Source organism: Petaurus breviceps, unplaced genomic scaffold, assembly GCF_028583685.1.
Source record: "Petaurus breviceps papuanus isolate PSGF00001 unplaced genomic scaffold, PetGlider_PUasm1.0 356, whole genome shotgun sequence".
NCBI classification, from domain to species: Eukaryota; Metazoa; Chordata; class Mammalia; order Diprotodontia; family Petauridae; genus Petaurus; species Petaurus breviceps.
Genome location: NW_027186290.1, coordinates 1,086,311 through 1,107,766, shown reverse-complemented (window position 1 = coordinate 1,107,766; position 21,456 = coordinate 1,086,311). Strand labels below are relative to the sequence as shown.

General features: G+C 42.0%; 2 protein-coding genes and 2 pseudogenes across 2 annotated transcripts in view; 1 reads left to right on the top strand and 3 right to left on the bottom strand.

The window, feature by feature from the left end:
- LOC138168284 (zinc finger protein 420-like) overlaps positions 1-21,456 on the bottom strand; it is a 771,269-nt gene that overhangs the window by 310,152 nt on the left and 439,661 nt on the right. The window lies entirely within an intron of this gene.
- Positions 1-21,456, bottom strand: part of LOC138168287 (zinc finger protein ZFP2-like) — a 273,297-nt gene that overhangs the window by 213,097 nt on the left and 38,744 nt on the right. The gene's annotated exons all lie outside the window — the stretch shown is intronic.
- Positions 1,030-2,637, top strand: LOC138168290 (prohibitin 1 pseudogene; annotated as a pseudogene).
- LOC138168300 (zinc finger protein 420-like) overlaps positions 14,262-21,456 on the bottom strand; it is a 31,891-nt pseudogene continuing 24,696 nt past the window's right edge.

Sequence of the window (21,456 nt, the reverse complement as noted above, 5' to 3'; positions counted from 1 at the left end):
TACAATAAACTTTTACAACTCTGACTCCAAGTTGGCTTGGGCTGAATTCTTTCCAGACTGAATCTCAGGCTTTCTGGTCTTAGATAAAGATCAGAGTTCCTGCTGAACCTATTGTCATCCCTCATCAGTGGCTTGACCACAAGCACCCCATTGTTCCCCACCTCAAACTAATGGGACTCAAAATCTTGGGGTAAGGGGTGAAGGCCTCTTCTCCATAGCTACTTCCTGCTGCTTTTGGACATAGAGGTGTCCCTGCCCCAGGAGGTCACATTTGAGTGGTCTTTTTTTTTTTAACATCAAGAATCTTTGTATTAGAAAATAAAGCCACAGAACACATATGGTAATAAAACTGGAATTATTTTACTGGAAAATTTCATAAAAAGAGCCAATAATTTTAAAATCAGGAGAGTAGAAAACACACCTAAGATCTGCTCCTTGATGGAAAGTATTATTTGTATTATTTTCCCCAAGCTCACAATGGATTTCCTCTCTTCTCCTTTGATATACTATTTACACATAAAAAACATATGTGCCATTTTCCTGTTCATTTAGTTATGGGGACTATGATACTCAAATTCTTTTTGACATTCCTCAACAGCTGCCTCCTTAGCTTTCCCCCTTCCTTCCTTCCTAATTCCTTGATGAGAGAAGAGGAAAACAAAGTTAAAGATAAGAACTCATTAGCTATAAATTACATGTCATTTGTTTGAATGAACATAATATCTCAGTGCTGTTTTGATAGACCTTGGGGGAACACTTTGAGTATTACTCTAAGTGCTAGACTAAGCACTGAACAATTTAATAGAGCTATTAGAGTTTGGCCTTGTTTCTTTCTGGTTTTTACTTCAAAAAATATTCACAGGAAACTTTCATTGCCTGATAGGAGGAAACAAAAGCTTGCTTTTCAGTATATGCTTTACTTCACATGGGAGTTATTTAAGTGAAGCCTTTAAATGTTCCAGCAAAAGTACAATGACCAGGTTCTCTTTTAAAAACCTAAGTGATTCTAATACAATAATTCTGGGAAAAGATAGATCTACATGCCCCAAAGTAAGGTTTTTTGGCGTCTTCATTCCAGATCAGGATTGGCTATAGCTGTTGAGCCAAGCCATTAGTTCTGGCACCCCTTTTTTTCAAATTTCTTTTTTTATTACCAACTTAAAAACCATTAACAAACACATTTCAATAAGCAAAATGAAAAAGAAAAAACCTGTAAGGTACAGGTATTTTTAAAGTGCATATTAACTTTAACAATATAGAAATATGATTGTCCTGTTTTTTTTATTGCTTTCTGAAACTTTTTGTTCCCTTTGCAGATTTTTAATATTGTATTGATTCTCTTTTGTTTCTTTTGAGAGGCAATTGGGGTTAAGTGACTTGCCTAAGGTCACACAGCTAGTTTTATGTTAAGTGTCTAAGGCTGGATTTGAACTCAAGTCCTCCTGACTCCAGGGCCGGTGCTCTATTCACTGTGCCACCTAGCCATCCCTGTTTCTTTCTTTTTTAATCTCTATCACTAACTCCCCCTATCCTCATGCCAATAGAAGTTCTCTTTTATTAGAAATAGATATGCAGTATTCATGTGGAGGTCAGAGTTTTGTCTGGTCTGGGAGGGCAGAAGACCAAGCCCATTTGAAGGAGACATGGCTGCTAAACTGTTTGAAGCTGTTGGCAAGTTTGGCCTGGGCTTGGCTGTTGTAGGAGGAGTTGTCAACTCGGCTTTATATAATGTGGATGCTGGCCACAGAGCTGTCATCTTTGATAGGTTCCAAGACATTGTTGTAGGGGAAGGGACTCATTTTCTCATCCTGTGGGTACAAAAACCAATTATTTCTGACTGCCGTTCCTGGCCACGGAATGTCCCAGTAATCACTGGCAGCAAGGATTTACAGAATGTCAAACTCACTCTATGTCTTCTCTTCCGACCTGTTGCCAATCAGCGGCCCCGAATCTCCACCAGCATTGGGGAGGACTAGGACCAGCGGGTGTTGCCGTCCATAACCACTGAGATCCTCAAGTCGGTGGTAGCTCGATTTGATGCTGGAGATTTGATCACCCAGAGAGAGCTAGTCTCCAGGCAAGTGAGCGATGACCTCACAGAGGGAGTGGCGACCTTTGGGCTCAGCCTAGATGACGTTTCTTTGACGCATCTGGCCTTTGGGAAGGAGTTCATGGAGGCAGTAGAAGCTAAACAGGTAGCTCAGCAGGGAGCAGAGAGGGCCAGATTTGTAGTGGAAAAGGCTGAGCGACAGAAAAAAAAGCAGCCATCATCTCAGCTGAGGGTGACTCCAAAGCGGCCGAGCTGATTGCTAATTCACTGGCCACAGAGGGAGATGGCCTAATAGAGCTTCGTAAGCTGGAAGCTGCAGAGGACATCGCATACCAGCTTTCCCGATCTCGGAACATCACCTACCTGCCCGCCGGACAATCGGTGCTCCTCCAGCTTCCCCAGTGAGGCCTGTGGCCCCACTGATCCTACCCCACTCGGCCATGATTTAATCTACAGCTTTCTCCTTGTCCCCCCATCCAAAATCACTGTGAGATTTAACGATTTGGCTTAAGCAAAGGAAATAAAATTAAAGTCATTTTGGGATCTTGAATTGCTCCATGAGATTAAGCTCTTTCATTCTTTTTTTTTTTTTTAAGCAATCGGGGTTAAGTAACTTGCTCAAGGTTACACGGCCAAATGTTTCTGGGTGGGTGCTAAGTGTCTGAGCCCGGGATTCGATCCCCAGGTCATTCCGACACTGGAGCTGGTGCTCTTACTCGCTGTGCTAGCTGGCCGCCCCGAGCTCTTTCATTCTTTACATCTCTGCTGTCCACCCCAACTTTAAGTAAGAACTGATGTCTGTCTTGAACAAATGGCTGGGGTAACACTACTCTCAGCCCTCTGGAGAAGTACAACCCCAGTGCTGCTGGGGACACAGAAGAGGTCAGAGGAAGAAGAGTGCAGAGATGTGCAAGTGGACATCTTTAATCAGCTGTGGTGGACCAGAGCTTCCCCCCATTTGGCCAGAGAAGATAAAAAGGATGGCCCCCAGAGCCTTAGGTGGCTATCGGCTGTAGTTAGAGAGAAGGTGACCCTCCCCTCATCCCAGGAGGTGCTATGGAGGCTCAGAAAGGAAATGGTCCTTCTATTGCCATGAGGCTGATCATTAACTGTGGCACTGGTAGCAGATGGGCATGTGATTGGTACTGATTGAGAGCTGGCCCTGCTGGGGGCATAAGGGAAATTATTTTGGAAGGAATGGTCTTTGGGGAAGGGTCCTGAAATAAAATGGGGATCCACCAGGAAGCTTCCCCCTCATCCCTAGCCCCTTGGAAAATGCCCAGGAGGGAACTCTCAATCTCAGGGATTGCATTCAACATTGATTGAATGTGCTCTCCAGTGATGTGTAAGTCTCAAGTTCCTGGCTCTTCTATCCAGAGACACTGCCCTTCCAGACAACTCTGTGTCTTGTGTTGTGGAAGGAATGGGAACAGCCATGGGGGAGAGAACAAATTGTGTAACCTGCCTTCAATAAATGACATCCAAATTAAAAACAAAAAGAAACAGATATGCATAGATATGCTATAACTATCTATAGAAACAGATATAGATATATAAATGTGTTTTGGGGGGAGGGAAAGGAAGGAGAGAGAGAGAGAATGGCAAAGGAGTTAAAGCATTGACTACGTCTGGAAATGTGTCTCATTCTGTATCTCTGGGTCATCACCTCTCTAACAAGAGGCAGGAGGATTGCTTTAATTATCGGTGGGATCCACTTCTCTGCCAGTGTTAGCATACCCTTGTGATACTTTTCACTGTGGCTGCGACTAAGTCTGTTGTTGTGGTTTTGTCTTTATTAATTTGCTTACTTTTAGTTTACAACATTGAGTTCCACAGTCCATTGAGTTTCAAATTTTCTCTCCCTCTCCCCCCCCCCCCCACAGCAGCATGCAATCAAGTATAGGTTCTGCAAAGACCTAGACATTAGTTAGGTTGCAAAGAAGCATTATAACCTGTGAGATATGGTACCTTAGAGCATAAAGATATCTTTAATTTCTACCCCTGAAAATTGCCTTTTCAAATACTTTGACCATTTATCAATTGGATAATGACTTGTATTCTTATAGATTTGACTCAGTTCTCTGTATATTTTAGAAATGAGGCCTTTATCAGAGACACTGGTTGTAAAAATTCCCAATTTTTCACTTTTCTCTTAATCTTGGTTACATTAACTTTGTTTTTACAGAAGCTTTTCAATTTAATGTAATCACAATCATTCATTTTGCATTTTATAATGCTCCCCAATGCTTGTTTGGTCATAAAGTCTTCCCTTTTCTATACATCTGACAGGCAAACTATTCCTTGCTTTCCCAGATTGCTTACAGTATCAGCCTTTATCCCTAGATCATGCACCCATTTAGACTTGATTTTGGTATATGATGTTAGATAATGGTCTATGCCGAGTTTCTACCATACTATATTCTAGTTTTCCCAGCAGTTTTTGTCAGATAGTGAGTTCTTATCCCAAAACCGGGGGTCTTTGGGTTTATCAAACAGTAGATTACTATAGTCATTGACTGCTGAGTCTCAAGTGCCCAATCTATTCCATAGATCCACTACTCTATTCCTCAGCAACTACCAAGTAGTTTTGATAACTGTTGCTTTATAATATAGATTAAAATCTGGTATGGCTAGGCCACCTTCCCTAGGCATTTCTTTTCATTAATTCCCTTGATATTCTGGACCTTTTGTTCTTCCAAATGAATTTTGTTACTTTTTTTCTAGCTCTATAAAGTAAATTTTTTTTGACAGATTGGCAATGGTACTAAATATGTAATTTAATTTGGGTAAAATTGTCATCTTTATTATATTAGTTCTACCCAGCCACGAGCAACTGATGTTTTTCCAATTTGTTAGATCTGACTTTATTTCTGTGAAAAGTGTTTTGTAATTGTGTTCATATAGGTCCTGGGTTTGTTTTTCCAGGTAGACTCCCAAATATTTGGTGTCTACAGTAACTGCGTAAATGGGATTCCTCTTTCTATCTCTTGATGCTGGATTTCATTAGAAATGTAGGAATGCTGAGGATTTATGTGGGTTTTATATCCCGAAACTGCCAAATTTATTTATTGTCTCAAGTAGTTTTTTACTTGATTCTCTAGAATTTTCTAAGTGTATCATCATATCATATGCAAAGTATGATAGCTTGGTCTCTTCTTTGACTAATTTGATTCCTTTTTCTTCTCTAATTGCTACTGCTAACATTTCTAGTAGAATCTATGTGCATACAATTGGGCAAAATAATTCCTAATTATTTCAATTTCCTCTTCATTGGAAGTAGATTCACCCTTTTGATTTTTGACACTCATCATTTGGTTTTCTTCTTTCTTATCATATTGACTAAAGGTCTATCAATTTTATTTTTTTTTCATAAAACCAGCTCTTAGTTTTGTTTATTAATTCAATAGTTTTCTTAATTTTAATTTTAGTAATCTCTCCTTTGTTTTTCATTATTTCTAATTTAGTATTTAATTGGGGACTTTCAATTTGTTCTTTTTCTAGTTTTTTCAATTGCCTGCCCAATTTATTGACCTCCATTTCCTCTAATTTATTCATGTATGCATTCAGATATAAAACTTGCCCTAAAAACTGCCATTGCTGCACCCCAAAAGCTTTGGTATGTTGTCTCATTATTGTCATTCTCTTGAATGAAGTTACTGATTTTTCCTATAATTTCTTGTTTGACCCGCCCATTCTTTAGGATTTAGTTTCCAATAAGTTTTTAGTCTATCTTTCCATGGCCCATTATCAATATGATTTTTATTGCATCATGATCTGAGAAGGATGCATTTAACATTTCTGCCTTTCTGCACTGAATTGTGAGATTTTTATGCCCTAGTACTTGGTCAATTTCTGTGTATGGGCCATGTACTGCTGAGAAGGTATATTCCTTTTCATCCCCATTCAATTTTCTCCAGAGATCTATCATCTCTAGCCTCTCTAAAATTCTATTCACCTCCTTAACTTCTTTCTTGTTTATTTTGAGGTTAGATTTATCAAGTTCATAGAGGGGGAGATTGAGGTCCCCCACTATCATAGTTTTGCTATCTATTTGTTCCTCTAACATCCTTAACTTCTCCTTTAGGAATATGGATAATATACCATATATATTAAGTAATGGTATTGCTTCATTCTCAATGGTGCCTTTTAGCAGGATATAGTTTCCTTCCTTATCTCTTTTAATTAGACCTGTTTCTGCTTTTGCTTGATCTGAGATAAGGATTGTGACCCTTGCTTTTTTTACTTTAGCTGAAGCATACTGTATTATACTCCAGCCTTTTACCTTTACCCTGTGCGTGTCCCCTTGTTTCAGATGTGTTTCTTGTAGACAGCATATTGTAGGATTGTGGTTTTTAATCCATTCTGTTATCCACCTGATAGTCAGTTGTTCATCCCATTCACATTCACAGTTATAATTGCTCCCTACCATTTATGTTTTTGTTTCTTCCTTATCCCTTCCCCACTTTAAGAGTTTTCCTTTTGACCACTGCCTCGCTCAGTATTCCCTCCCTGTGCCCCCCTCTTTACCTATCCTTTCCCCTTACTATTTCACTCCTTTCTAATTCCACCACCTTACCCCTCCTACTGCATGTAGGGCACAATGGATTTTTTATACTTAAGGGAGTATATTATTCCCTCCTTGAATCTAAACCAATGAGAGCAAATTTCATACAGTGCTCATCTCCCTCCCTCCTTTCCCTCTATTATGAGTTTTAGTGTCTTTTCACGTTAGAATCCTAAACTTAACTGATTATGTTGATCCCTCTTTTAGCCAGAACCAAGGAGAATAAAGTTCATATGATGTTCAACCCCCTTCTTCCCCTCTACTATAGTATGTTTTCATGCCTCTTCATGTGGCATAATTTACCTTTTTCTGCCCCATCCTTTCCTTTTCTCCCATTACAGTCCCTTTGCACCACTTAATACGGTTTTTATCATCAGATTAGTTCTTTTATACCCACACCCTCTATGTATGTATATCCCTTTAAATGTCACGATAATCATATAAATTTCAGTATTGACAGATATCAGCTTCACATATAGGGATGTAAACTCTTATTGAATCACAAGTTGTGTGTGTGTGTGTGTGTGTTTTCTTTGCTTACCTTTTAATGTCTCTCTTGAGTCTTGTATTTGGAAATCAGATTTTCCATTGAGATCTGGCTTTTTCATCAGGAAAGTCTGGAAGCCCCTTATTTCATTAAATGACCATCTCCTTGCCTGAAAAATTATGCTCAGTTTTGCTGGGTAGTTGATCCTTGGTTGCAGTCCTTGTTCTTTTGCCTTACGAAGTATCAAAGTCCAATCTCTAAGATCTTTTAATGTAGAAGCTGCTAGGTCCTGTGTAATCCTGACTGTAGTTCCATGATATCTGAATTATTTCTTTTTGGCTACTTGCAGTACTTCCTACTTGACCTTGTAATTCTGGAATTTGGCTACTATATTTCTTGGAGTTATCAATTTGGGATCTCTTTCAAGAGGAGTCTGATGAATTCTTTTGACAACTATTTTGCCTTCTGATTCTAGGACCTCAGGACAGTTTTCTTTGATGATCTCTTGGAGGGTGTTGTCCAGGCTGCTTTTCTCATCATGGCTTTCTGGTAGACTAATAATTCTTAGGTTATCTCTCCTGCATCTGTTCTGCAGGTCAGTTGTTCTTCCAGTGAGATATTTTATACTTTCTTCTAATTTTTCAATCTTCATGTTTTGTTTGACTGATTGGATTCATCATAGAGTCTTTAACTTTGATTTGGCTGATTCTAATTTTTAGTGAATTATTTTCCTCAGTTATTTTTTGAAGCTCCTCTTTTAGGGAGGTATTTTCTGCAGTTAGATTTTGAACTTCCTGTCCCAGTTCACAAATTTTACTTTTTAAGGATTTGTTTTCTTCAGTGAGATTTTTTTTCCAATTTGGTCAATGTAGATTTAAATCTATCTCCTACCTCCCTAATTTGGCTCTTAAAATCTTTCTTCAGCTCCTCCAAGAATGCCTTTTGGGCTTGAGACCAGTTCATATTTCCTTCTGTGGTCTCAGGTGTGAGCATAGAGTCCATGTTGTCCTCTGAATTTGGATGTTCTTGTTTGCTATAATAGGATTGTATCATTCTTGATTTCACAGTTTCCTTCTTGCCCACTGTGCTTGCCTATGTCCTGAGTTTTTAAAGTGAATTTCTGTTTCTGGGGTACAGATGTACTGTGCTTCTCAGGCTGGGAGCTAGGGGTTTGGTTGTTGACTTTGTGTGTTGTAGCCTCTGGGTGTTTAGACTGAGGCCAAGGCCGGGACACTGTGTTTCCCCTGAGTTACCCTGAGTCCCACAGAGTAACATGTAGGGGAGGGGTGGTCTGTCCACCTCAGGTTTCTGCCTTTGTGCCTCTGGGCTACAACTCAGGCAAGCTCAGGAGCTGGTGAGCAGCAGGGTTGATGTCGTCAGATTCCCTGCTAAGGCCCACCTAGGCTAATGTTGTTAGTGCTTACTGGCTCCACCCCCCTGGGCTTTGGGTCTCCCACTGCTCAGCTGAAGTGGGGCTTCTGGGGACACCACTTGCCCTTCACTTCAGGCTCACAGCTTCAGTCACACCCTTGCTCTAGGATTTCCAGCCTGAAGCTGTATCCACTGTTTCAGGATTGTATACTGGATGGTAGCATTTATCTCTGGGTTTTCAGAATCTGGGAGGGGTATTAGAGCAACTAGGTTTTCCTCTGCCATCTTGGCTCCCAGTGGTTTGGGAAGGTGATTTTTAAACATCCAGGATGTGGGCTGATAGCCCCAGGGGAAGCTTCTGCCCATGCCCTGTGCTTTCTCTTACCCAGCTCTGACCAATCCTCTGTCCCAAGGTGACGATGTCTGCAGTAACAGGCACATTGTGGGATGACTGACTTTGTTAGATTTAGCTCATCTTAGCAATTCAAGGACCTAAAAGAACTCATGACAGAAAATGCCATCTACATCCAGAAAAAGATATGTGGAGTCTGAATGCAGATCAAAGCAGAATATTTGTTCTCTTTTTTTTGTTTTGTTTTGTGTTTTCTTCCTTATGCTTCCTCCATTCGTTCTAATTCTCCTACACAACATGACTAATGTGAAAATACTTTTGATAAAATGTCTACGTAGAGCCTATATGAGATTGCACACCCTCTTCGGCAGGGGAGAGAAAATTTAAAACTTATGGAAGTGAATGTTGAAAACTAAAAATCAAGTAATTCATTTTTTTTAAGTTTCTGGGTCTCCTTTTGTATTGGGTGACTTTCTTTTCCTAATTTTGTTTCTCTTTTTAGCTTTTCCACTTGATTTTTAAAGTCTTGTTTAAATTATTCGACAAATTCTTCTTGGCAGGTGATTATTTGACATCATTGGCTTCAATATCCTCCTCTGAAGAATAACCCTGGTCTTCTCTATTCACAGAGTAACACACCATATTTGGATTCTTTCTCCTCTGGCTGGGCAGTTTTTTAAATATGGTTTAATTTTTGCAATCACCTCTAGGCCTGGGGTATGGGTGTGATGCCTCTGGACTCCTTCAGTTCTCCCCTCTGACCTCAAATAGGTTGTACAACCCGTCCTGCTTTGGGTTCTTTGCATCACAAGCACTAAGGGCTCAGTACAGACGCCTGCATGTGACCAGAATGGAGTGATCTCTAAATGAGCAGCTCTGTATCCTCACCCCTTTCCCTACAAGTCTCTCTCTTTCCTCATCCCTGATTCCCTGCTCCCAGGGCTTCTAGTTCCCAGAGAAGATGTGATCTCTTATCTTGAGCAAAGGGAAGCACCCTGGATCTTAGAGGAAGAAGGCCTGAGGAGCCTCTGTCCAGGTGAGTGAGGTGAAAGCAGGTATATGAGAGCTGTGATTGTGAGAGGCTGCTATGTGTTGTGGTGAAGGAAGTGCTAGGTTTGGGGGTAAGCACTTGGAATTTTTTTTCAGATTTTTTAGTGACAGTGGCTTCCTGGGCCAGTCACTGAACCATGAAGCCTCACTTTAAATACGTGTAAAATGAGGGGGTTGGACTCCATGGCCTTTCAGCTCCCTTCCAGGAATAAATTTATCATTTTATAAGAATTTACTATTTGGAATTTGGGGCATGAAGTGCCAAAAGGGATTCAGCTCTCCAATATGAGCTCTATTAGACCTCATTCAAACCAACAAAGATTTAGGATCTCCTGCAGGATAGACAATAAGCACTGGGGACCTAAAGGAATGCAAGTGTCTTCCTCAGCCCTCCTAGATTTCACAGTCTGGTGGGCAGTCCAACACCTTTAGAGAAAGCCAGTGTGGACAGTTAAATGGGAGCTGGGCAAGAGAGGGAAGCCCCTAAAGTGGGGAAGACTGGGAAATGTTTGTTATGAAACGGGGGCTCTAGCTGGGGCTTCAGAGAGGCCAGGAGAAGCATTCTAGGCGAAAGGGAGAGTGAGAAAAACCCAGGAAGTCAGGAGGAGGAGGAGTGTCCTGTTACCAGAACAGAAAGGAGGCCCACACCACTGGGTTATAGCATGTATGGGGGGAGATGGGGTGAGCAAAGACTGGAAGAGTCGGAGAGGGGGAGGTGATGCAGTGTTCAACAGCCCAAGGGAGGATTTTACACGGGATCCTTTTGCTGGGGAGTCAGGAGGCTGTTGAGCGGGTGGTGACAGGATCTTGTGAGACCTTTAGGAAGATGAACTTGACAACTGGGTTGGGGATACTCTGGACTGGGGGGAGATGAGGCAGCCAGAAGAACCAGCAGGCTCTGAAATACCTCAGGTGTGAAGTGACCGGGGCCTGAATGCAGACAGTGACAGTCTTTGGGGGGGGTGTATGGGAGAGATGTCACCCAAGTGGAATCCCAGGACTTTGCTCTAGAGCAATATGGGGTTAGGAGGGTGAATGTGTGAGAGTCAATGAGAAAGGCCTGACCCTTCATCTCCGAGCCTGGACTGTTGAGGACGCTTGGGATAACGTTAGGAATGTGGGCAGATGGGAGCACTGGGGGAAAGAGAATGGGTTTCATTCTGCATGTGGGAAGGGAGCGACCAGGAGAGAGTAGTGTCACTGAGGCTTGGAGAGGAGAGTATCAAGAAATAGGGGTGACGGGCACTGCCAAAGCCTGCCAAGAAGTCAGGAAGAATGAGGGTCAAGAAATGGCCATAGAATTTAGCTTTGTCTGATACTGATGCCCAAAAGGAAAAGAGGCATCTGAGTAATCTGAAATAAGGAGAATAAGAGAGCTCTTTAAAAAATGTCCAGCTTTTTGAGTGACATAGGACGCCAAGCTCTTAAGCAAGAAGGCATGGATTTGGGGAGAAAAAAGCCACCAGGGAGGGTTGGGGATGAATGAAAAGATTTGGAAAAGCTGCTGTGGTGAGTGGGATGGGGAGTTATTTATGGAGATGTCAAAGCATTGCCTTGCCAGCTGAGACTGTGCAGCCTAAATCTCTAGTGGACCAGGCAGCCTGGTTCCATGGTTTTCTCCCTCTCATCCAGCAGCCCATGAGTAGGAGTGAAGGCTGCTGCCTTACCTGGAAATGATCCAAGGCCAAGCTTTGCATTCATCATCACCCAAATCCCCTTCCTGATGTCTATGTCTCAGTCCCTCTCCCATTCTTGGGGAATCACTGACCAGGTTCTTGTAGGTGAAAACCACCTTCATTTAGGGAGCTGGGAGGCAGGGCCTTGAAGGCCTCCTATGATAGGAGACTGTTCAAGAGTCTAGTTTGTTACCTTCATTGTTGGGTCTCGTCAGATTTCAATAGGGTCAGACCCTAACAAAGGTGACTACTGAGAGGTGAGTAGTTTCAAGAAAGAGAGAACCATGAACTGCTTGAGGGACCATTGGCAGATTTTTAGTTCAAATCCTTTTGAGCCCTGTCTAGACCCTCCAAGGGGTCTGTGAACCCCTACATGGGAAAGAGCTTCAGGAGGACTTATAGGGCAGTAGGCTGTCCATTTCCTTACAAGAGGATGTCAGACCCAAAGTCGTGGATGAGACACATTTTCAGACATGGGAAATGCCACACATTTTCAAAGGTGTGGTTATTATGAAGATTTTTTCTTTTTTTTTAGTACAAATAGGTTTTATTTTTTAATATATTTTCCCATATTAAATATTAAAACAACTTTTAAACATTTAAATAAATTTAAATTTCCAAATTCCTTCAGTCCTTCCTCTCTCCCTTCCATGAGATGGTGAGCAGTCTTAGATGGATTATACATGTCCAGTCTTTTAAGACAAGGATTTTATTTTTATTCTAGTGAGCAGAAGCATTTAGTGACAATTTTTTTATTTAAATTTTAAATTAAATTTAAATAATTTAAATTTTTCAAAAATGTTTTTAATTAAAAAATTTTTTTTTCAAAGGAAATAAGTAATCATTCTCATAATAAAAAGGGGCAGCTAGGGGGTGCAATTGGTAGAGTACTGGCCCCAGTATCAGGAGGATCTGAGTCCAAATCCAGCTAGAGACACTTGACACTTACTACCTATGTGACCCTACACAAGTCCCTTGGCCCTGACTTCCTTGCCAAAAAAAATTTTTTTCAAAAAAATTTAAATAGTCCAGCATTTTTATGTTTCATATAAATACAAAAAACAGCACTGGTATTCTTCATGTGACCTCAAATACTGCAACAGAAAAAAAAAAAGATTAAAGCTTGTTACTAGGGCCATTACATTATATTTACAAATATGAGAGATCAAGAAATAATGTGAATATTTAGTATAAGAGCACCAAATCTCATAACATCTAAGAAGGGAGGATTGAAAGTACAAACGATGAAAGTGAGAAGGAAAGACTGATTGGAAGCTACCCCTCTTGTACTATAGACAGAACATGCTAAGTCACAAGTTGGTGCTCTTTCAGAAGGAGGGATCAGACTTGAAGTGAAGGAGACTCCTGCAGAGCTCAGCCTTTGTGTGGAAGAGAAATCTCTTCTCTTCATTGCTGAATGAACATTGGAAAGAAACTTTGTGAATATAATCAATGTGGAAAGGCTTTCAGCATGAACTCTAAACTCACTGTATATCAGAGAATCCACACGGGAGAGAAAGCTTAGGAATGAAATAAATGTAGATAGGCTTTTACAAGGAGACCTTAACCTACATCAGAGAATACATACTGGGGAGAAACCTTATGAAGACAACCAGTGTGGAAAGGTTTTCAGAGGAAGCTCTTTTCTAGTTAAACATCAGAGAATCCATATTGGAAAAAAAAAAGTTATTGATGCAATCAGTGTGTTAAAGCTTTTACACAGAAGGCCCTGTGGCATGAACTAAATATTCACAGCACTGATGATTATGAATATGCTGGTGTAATTCTGGATCGCAAGATGTGACAGACTCTCCATGTAGAAGTCAGAAGCAAAACATTTATTCAGACACCAGAAAGCTAAATCCCAACATCAGGAAACCAAATCCAACATAGCAACATGGAAGGCAATACACCATAGCATAGCAGGGAGCCACACCATCCTTTAGCAACAAAAGCCTAGCTGTCACAGCAGATGGCCAAAAACCAACTTTTACTCATGAGCCTATTTGTCTCCTGCCTGGCGTGTGTGCAGGCTCTCTTCCCAACCATGTATTCAGTTTGGAGTCAGAGAATTTGATCTTGTTCAAGCCTCTCAAATTCAACATGTATGAAGGAGGATTCATGATCTCTCCCCCAGAATCTACTTCCTCTTCTTAATTTTCCTATTTCTGTTGAAGAGACCATTCTCTTTCCTGGGTTTACAACAGCAGTTATCCCTTATTCTCCATTCTCCTTTACCCCACCCCAATAGTCAATTAGCTGTGATATCTCAGCCATGTTACGTTCATACATCTCTAGAATCTCTCTCTAAATTTTCTCTGCTTCCAACACCACCCCAGTTCAAGCTTTCAATACCTCCTGCCTGGACTATTGAAGAAGCCTCCCAATAGGTCTTTCTGCCTCAAATCCCTCCCCTCTCCCCTCCATCACACAACTACCCACACACCTCATATCCATCTACACAGCTGCCAAAATGACATTCTGAAAGCATATATTTTTGCCATGTTACTGCCCTGCTCAGAAGCCTCTAGTCCAGGAGTTCTTAGCTTTTGTTTTTTTTATCATAAACCCCATTGATAGTCTTGATGAAGCTGATGAATTCCTCAGAATGTTTTTAAATGAATAAAATAAAACCCACAAGGTGACAAAAGAAACCAATTATATTAGAAAATAGGTATCAAAATATGAACAAAAAAACCCAAGCCCACAAATTCAAGTCCAGTCAATCAGCATTTATTAAGGGCTACTGGTGTGTCAGGCACTGTGCTAAGATCTGGGCATACAAAAAAAAAAAAAGGAAAGGAAGAAAGAAGAGACCTTTGCCCCATAGTCCAAGATTTTAAGCCCCACTCATTTGAAGGGGGAATGGTGGGGGGCTTCTGCTCAAGCCTCAACTGTAAGACATTGTTTTAAGGGCTTGTTTTGTGGTATTACTGTTACACTATTGTAAAGTTCTTTTGACACAAGTTACCCCTAAACTCCCATTAGTCTATAATGAAATACATTGCTAATGTATTTTTGCTATGTAAAGGACATGAAAGATCTTAGGGCTGAATGTAATGGTAGTGGAATTTTGAAGATCTTCCCTGCCCCTTAATAAGCCTAAGGTAATCTGCAGATCTTCCTTCCTTTGAAGCTATTCCCTGTACCTTAATAAGCCACGGAAAGAAATTACGAGGAACCTTGGGTGGGGGGAACTTGATAGAGGTTGGAGCAAAGCCCACAGGAAGCTGGGAGTCAGAGCTAGACTAGATGGTTAGGAAGCAAGCACTCATCTCAAGCAAGGAGATGGAGAAGCTCCTGAGTAAAAGTTGATTTTTTGCCACCTCGTGTGACAGGTAGGCCTAGGTTGGTCTGTGGGAAGGCTAAAGGATGGTGTGGCTCCCTGCTGTGCTATGGTGTATTAACTTCTATGTTGCTATGATGGATTTAGTTTCATGGGGTTGGGATTTAGCTATCTGGTGTTTGAATAAATGTTTTGCTTCTTTCTTTTATGTGGAGAGTCTGTTATATATTTTGATTCAGAATTACATTGCCATATTCCTAATTGCCATTGGTGCTGTGAATATTGCATTGGTGCTGAAGGGCCCTCTGTGTTAAAGCTTTAACACACTAACTGCATTAATAACATTTGTTCAGTGTGGATTCTCTGATGTTTAACTAGAGAAGAGCTTCCTCTGAAAGCCTTTCCACACTGGTTGCATTCATAAGGTTTCTCCCCAGTGTGTATTCTCTGATGCTCGGTAAGACTGGCTTTCCTTGTAAACTCCTTTCCACACTGATTACATTCATAAGGTTTTTCTCCAGTGTGGATTCTCTGGTGTTCAACAAGCCTGGAGCTCTGTCTAAAATACTTTCCACACTGATTGCATTCATAAGGTTTCTCTCCAGTGTGAATTCTCTGATGTACAGTAAAACTGGTTCTCCATGTAAAAGCCTTTCCACACTGATTACATTCATAAGTTTTCTCTCCAGTGTGAATTCTCTGATGTGTGGTAAGATGGTATCCCCGTGTAAAAGATTTTCCACATTGATGACATTCATAAAGTTTTTCCCCACTGTGCATTCTCTGATGTAGGGTAAGACTGTCACTCCGTGTAAAAGCCTTTCCACACTGATTACATTCATAAGGTTTCTCTCCAGTGTGGATTTTCTGGTGTGTGACAAGATTGGCCCCATGTGTAAAAGCCTTTCCACACTGATTACATTCATAAGATTTCTCTCCAGTGTGGATTCTCTGATGCATGTTAAGATAGGTGCCTGTTGTGAAAGTTTTTCCACATTGATTACACTCATAAAGTTTCTCACCACTGTGGATTCTTGTATGATAAACAAGACTTGACTTTCCTCTAAAAGCCTTTCCACACTGACTGCATTCATAAGGTTTCTCCCCAGTGTGAATTCTCTGGTGTAGGGTGAGATGTCCTCTTCGTCTAAAAGCCTTTCCACATTGATCACACTCATAAGGTTTCTCTCCAGTGTGGATTCTCTGATGTTCATTAAAATGAGTTCTCTGTGTAAAAGTCTTTCCACACTGATTACATTCATAAGGTTTCTCTCCAGTGTGGATTCTGTGATGAACAGTAAGACTGGACATCTTTTTAAAACTTTTTCCACATTGATTACATACATGAGTTTTCTGATGTTCATTAAAATGAGTCCTCTGTGTAAAAACCTTTCCCCACTGATTATATTCATAAGTTTTCTTTCCAGTGTGGATTCCCCAATAAGGAGCAGGGATTTCTCTCCTAGTGAAGTCACAGGGACCATGACCCATGAATCTTTGCTCCTGAGTTTCTTCCACAAAAAGGCTGAGCTCTGCAGGAGTCTCTGTCACTTCAAGTCTGATCCCTCCTTCTGAAAGAAACAAGCAGGAAAACATATACACACAGACACATATAAAATTATATCCCTTTCCCTCCACTGGCAGAACATAAACTCCTTTACATTCTCTTTCCCCGGGCAAAGAGAAAGGTCTTCAGACTTCAAAAGTCTTCAACTGGGCAGAACCCATTATTTCAAAATGTCATTAAGCTCCCATCCCAAGGATGATTTAATTTACAAAGAGCTTCCCCCATAGTGACATGGGATCCTCCCAACAAACCTGTGACAGAGGCAGAGTGTTCTTGTCCCATTCATACGAAGTAAGCTCAGAATGGCTCAGTGACTAGACCCTAAATCCCAGATCTGACACATGAACTCCAATCTGCGAGTCAGCGTGCTCTGTCCACAGGACTAGAAAGATTGCTTCCACTCAATCTTTCCTTCTCACTTTCATTGTTTGCACTTTCAATCCTTTCTTCACAAATATTTGGTGAACACATACTAAACATTTAAATTATTTCATGATCTCTCATATTTGTAAATATAATGTAATGACCCTAGGAACAACCTTAAATCTTTTTTTTTCCTTCTGTTGCAGTATTTGAGGTCATAGGAAGAATACCAGGGCTGGTTTTTTTTTTTTTTTTGCATTTACCTAAAACATAAAAATTCTGGACTATTTAAATTTTTTAGAAAATTTTTTTTCTTTTTTTTGGCAAGGCAGTTAGGGTTAAGGGACTTGTCTGGGATAACACAGCTAGTAAGCATCAAATATTTCTAGCTGGATTTGAACTCAGATCCTCCTGATTCTGGAGCTGGTATTCTCTCAACTGCACCACACATCTGCCCACTGGCCTATTAATTTATTTTGAAAGTGATTACTTATTTGTATTTTCTAGACTCTTGAAGGGTCTCTTATCATGGGACACCTTCAAGGCTATAACTCCTGGCTCCCTAAATGGAGGTGCTCATCACCTACAAAAACCTGGTCAATTATTCTCCAAGAATGGAGGAGAGACTGAACCATAGAGATCAGGAAACGGACTTGGGTGATGGTTTATGCAAAGCTTGGCCTTGGATCATTTCCAGGTAAGGCAGCAGCCTTCACTCCTACTCATGGGAAGCTTGATGAGAAATCATGAACCAGGCTGCCTGGGTCCACTAGAGATTTAGGCTGCACAATCTCAGCTGGACCCTCATTGTGGCAAGGCAATCCTTGGATAGCTCCCTAAATAACTCTCCATCCTACTCACCACAGCAGCTTTTCCAAATCTTTGCATTCATCCCCAACCCTCCCTGGTGGCTTTTTCTGTTTTCCCCCCCACCAATTTATACCTTTTTGCTGAAGAGCTTGGACTTTTCATTCAAAAAACTGGACATTTTTCAAGAGCTAGCTTATTCTCATTATACCACATTACTCCCAAGACTTCTTTTCCTTTTTTGCCTCAGAATCAGATAAAAAAGGCCATCCTTTTGCTTGCTAATAGCAAACACTTTTTACATACAGATAAACTAATTGCAAACCCCCAGTCTATGTACATAAGTTCTTCCCCCAGTACTGGCATTTTCCCCCTAATTTTCACTCTCCCAAACTAAAGAGTTCTTTCCTATTGTCACCAAAAAAAAAAATAATAATTTCTCTCCAAACACCCTCAATGAACAATGCATCCCCCTGAGATATTGTCCATCATCTTTCCTCCTTTTCATGGCAAAATGTCTAGAGGTGGCCATTAACAACTGGTGTCTCCAACTCCTTCCCTTTGCTTTCTTTGAATCTCTCTGCAGCCTGACTGTGTTCAGGTCCCAATCTCCTCACACCTGAGGTACTTCAGAGCCTGCTGGTTCTTCTGGCTGCCTCATCTCCCCCCAGTCCAAAGCATCTTCAAGCCAGTTGTTAAGTTCATCTTCCTAAAGCTCTCACCTGAGGCTGTCACCGCTCAACAGCCTCCTGACTCCCCAGCAAAAGGATCCCGTGTAAAATCCTCCCTTGGGCTGTTGAACACTTCATCACCTCCCCCTCTCCGACTCTTCCAGTCTTTGTTCACCCCATCTCCCCCCCCATACATGCTATAACCCAGTGGTGTGGGCCTCCTTTCTGTTCTGGGAACAGGACACTCCTCCTCCTGACTCCCTGGGTTTTTCTCACTCTACCTCTTGCCTAGAATGCTTCTCCTGGCCTCCCTGAAGCCCCAGCTAGAGCTCCCCTCCCATAACAAACTTTTCCCGGTTTTCTCCACTTTAGGGCCTTCCCTCTCTTACCCAGCTGTAAGGGTTATGGGATTTAAAGATCTTCCATGCCCCATTGGACTTGCTGACGTAGTGGGAAGGGGCGGAGCAAGAGGAAGCAGAAGCCAAACTAGAGTTCCGGTGGCGGCAGCAGCAGAGGCAGCGGCAGCGCGAAGCCCTTTTTGAGTCAGCCAGAATTTCTGCTAAGGACTCCTGCTGAGGACTGCCAGGGGCCAGAGCTGCTGGGAGCGCGCTTCCGGGACGCTGGGTGGTTGCTGTGAGTGGGGAGAGGAGGACCTTTGCCTGAGGTAGTCTGTTCTGTTTTAAAGGCTTGAGAATGTGGGTGCTTTCTACTTTATCTACCTGTGCCAATTTCATAACTACTCTGATGGCTTTCATTTTCTGGTTTTGGGACTCAGTCTTTTGGTATCTTAATAAATTTTCTAGCTTATTCCCCCATATGGCAAGCATGATGTATTTTGTGATGGATAATTATATCAGCATATCTGTCATTTCCATAGGCATTGTGAATATGGCATTGCTGATACACCAGCTCAAATTTATTCTGTACATATTTACTTCCTACATAGTTGCTGAACTGTTCACCAGACTGTGAAATCCAGGAGAGCTGAGGAAGGCACTTGCATTCCTTTAGGTCCCCAGTGCTTCACAAAGGGTCTGGGGGCAAGAGATCCTAATAAATGTTATTTGGTTTGAATGAGGTCTAAAAGAGCTCATACTGGAGAGCCAAACCCCTCTTGGCACTTGATGCCCCAAATTCCAAACAGAAACTTCATAAAAAATGACAAATTTATCCCTGGAAGGGAGCTGAAAGGCCATGGAGTCCAACTCCCTCATTTTACATATAAGGAAACTGAGGCTCCACGGTTCAGTGACTGCCTCAGGAAGCCACTGCTGCTAAAAAGTCTGAAAAAGAATCCCAAGGCAGGACTTCCTGCCCCCAAATCTAGCACTTCCTTCACCACAACACATAGCAGCCTCTCTAATCACAGCTCTCATATGCCTGCTTTCACCTCACTCACCTGAACAGAGGCTCCTCAGGCCTTCTTCCTCCAGGATCCAGGGTGCTTCCCTTTGTTCAAAATAAAAGATCACATCTTCTCTGGGACCTGGAAGCCCTGGGGGTGGGAAATCAGGGATGAGGAAGGAGAGAGACTTGTAGGGAAAGGGGTGAGGATACAGAACTGCTCATTTGGAGATCACTCCATTCTGGTCACACGCAGGCGTCTGTACTGACCCCTTAGTGCTTGTGATGCAAAGAACCCAAAGCAGGACATGTTGTACAACCTGTTGTGAGGAACAGCCAAACTCTCTGCCCCCATCCTGTCATGCTCCATTCTGGCAGAAACTCCTGGACCCACAACCAGGTAAAAGGGTAACTGTGTCAGATCAGCCTCAAGCCCAAGTAACAGGGACCTTGATGCATCACCCTGGCCCCCTGCCTGGTTCCTCACTCCCTGACCCCCATATAAACCCTGTACATTGTTCACTCAGGGGATTTTTGCCTCCTTGAGGGAGAGTCTCCCTTGTGGGTCCAAATTCTATTTCTCAGGCAGTCAGTTATTGCTGGCACCCACAGGCACATGCAAGCAAGTACCCCAGGGTGGTTCCCAGGAATCCTGAGGGAAAGTTCCCATAGCATTAACTTTGGGGAATTCTGGGGAGAGGTGGAGAAGAAAATAATGGCACCACTTTAGAGTCAGATAATTTGATCCTGTGCACCTTCTCCATGAAAGGATGGACCCATGGCATTGCTTCCATTGTCCAGAAATCAGAGACAGCTGGTGGTGCAGTGGAGAGAGCCCTGGGCCTGGAGTCAGGAAGGTCTGGTTTTAAATACAACCTCAGAGAGTTGGTAACTTGTCCCTGGACAAGTCATTTAACATCTTTTTGGCTCAGTTACTGATATGTAAAATGGCATAAAATTATGACCTAACCAGTAAAGTTATTATGGGGATGAAGTGACATAATATTGTAAAGAAAGATCTCGGCAGAGACCCTGGCAAACGGCAGGTGAATATAGAGGCTTATTCCCTTCCCTTCCTTTCCCATCATCTGTGGGAGAAGTTTAGGGAAACATGAAGGGAGATGAAGGACAAACCTGCTACACCAGCCACAAGTCAGAGCTATGAGCTACCAATGTGCGCTTGTTAAACAGAAGAATATTCCAAATATTAGACCCATCCCAAGGAAAAGCTGCCTGAGCACTTCTCAGAGATTTGGCAGCAAAATCCACATCCAGCAGAGGTTAGACCCAATAACCCCTCAGATTCTTCCACACTGACTGGACCTTTGACCTGAGGCTGCCTAGAACTGTAAGAGACTGCCTCACGAACAACAAAGGAAAGCCTCAGCTTCCTATCACACAATGCAAAGACTTTCTATAGGAAAACCAGGGAGCAGGAATCTGTCTATTGGACAAAGGAGCCCAACACTCTTCTCTGATGACTGACAGATGTTCCAAAGCCTGTGTACCAGGGAATGGAGACGTTCCCTTTGGTTGCAGACTCAGAGTGAGCAGGGGAAGCGTCCTTACCCAGGGACAGCAGGTTCTGGGCATTCTCCAGCATGACCTCCTTGTACAGCTCCTTCTGAGGATGGTCCAAGAGGCCCCACTCCTCCTGGGTGAAGTCCACCGCCACGTCCTTGAATGTCACTGTCTCCTCCATCATCAAAAGTCATAAAATGGAGAGCTGAAAGACACTTCAGAGTTAAATAGTCCAATCCTTATCACTTTATGAGAGGAAATTTCAGAGTCACCTCTTGAAACCACAGTCAGTAAAAATCCAATGGAATTTTGAGAAAATTCATATTCATATTCAATTGTGAGAAAAC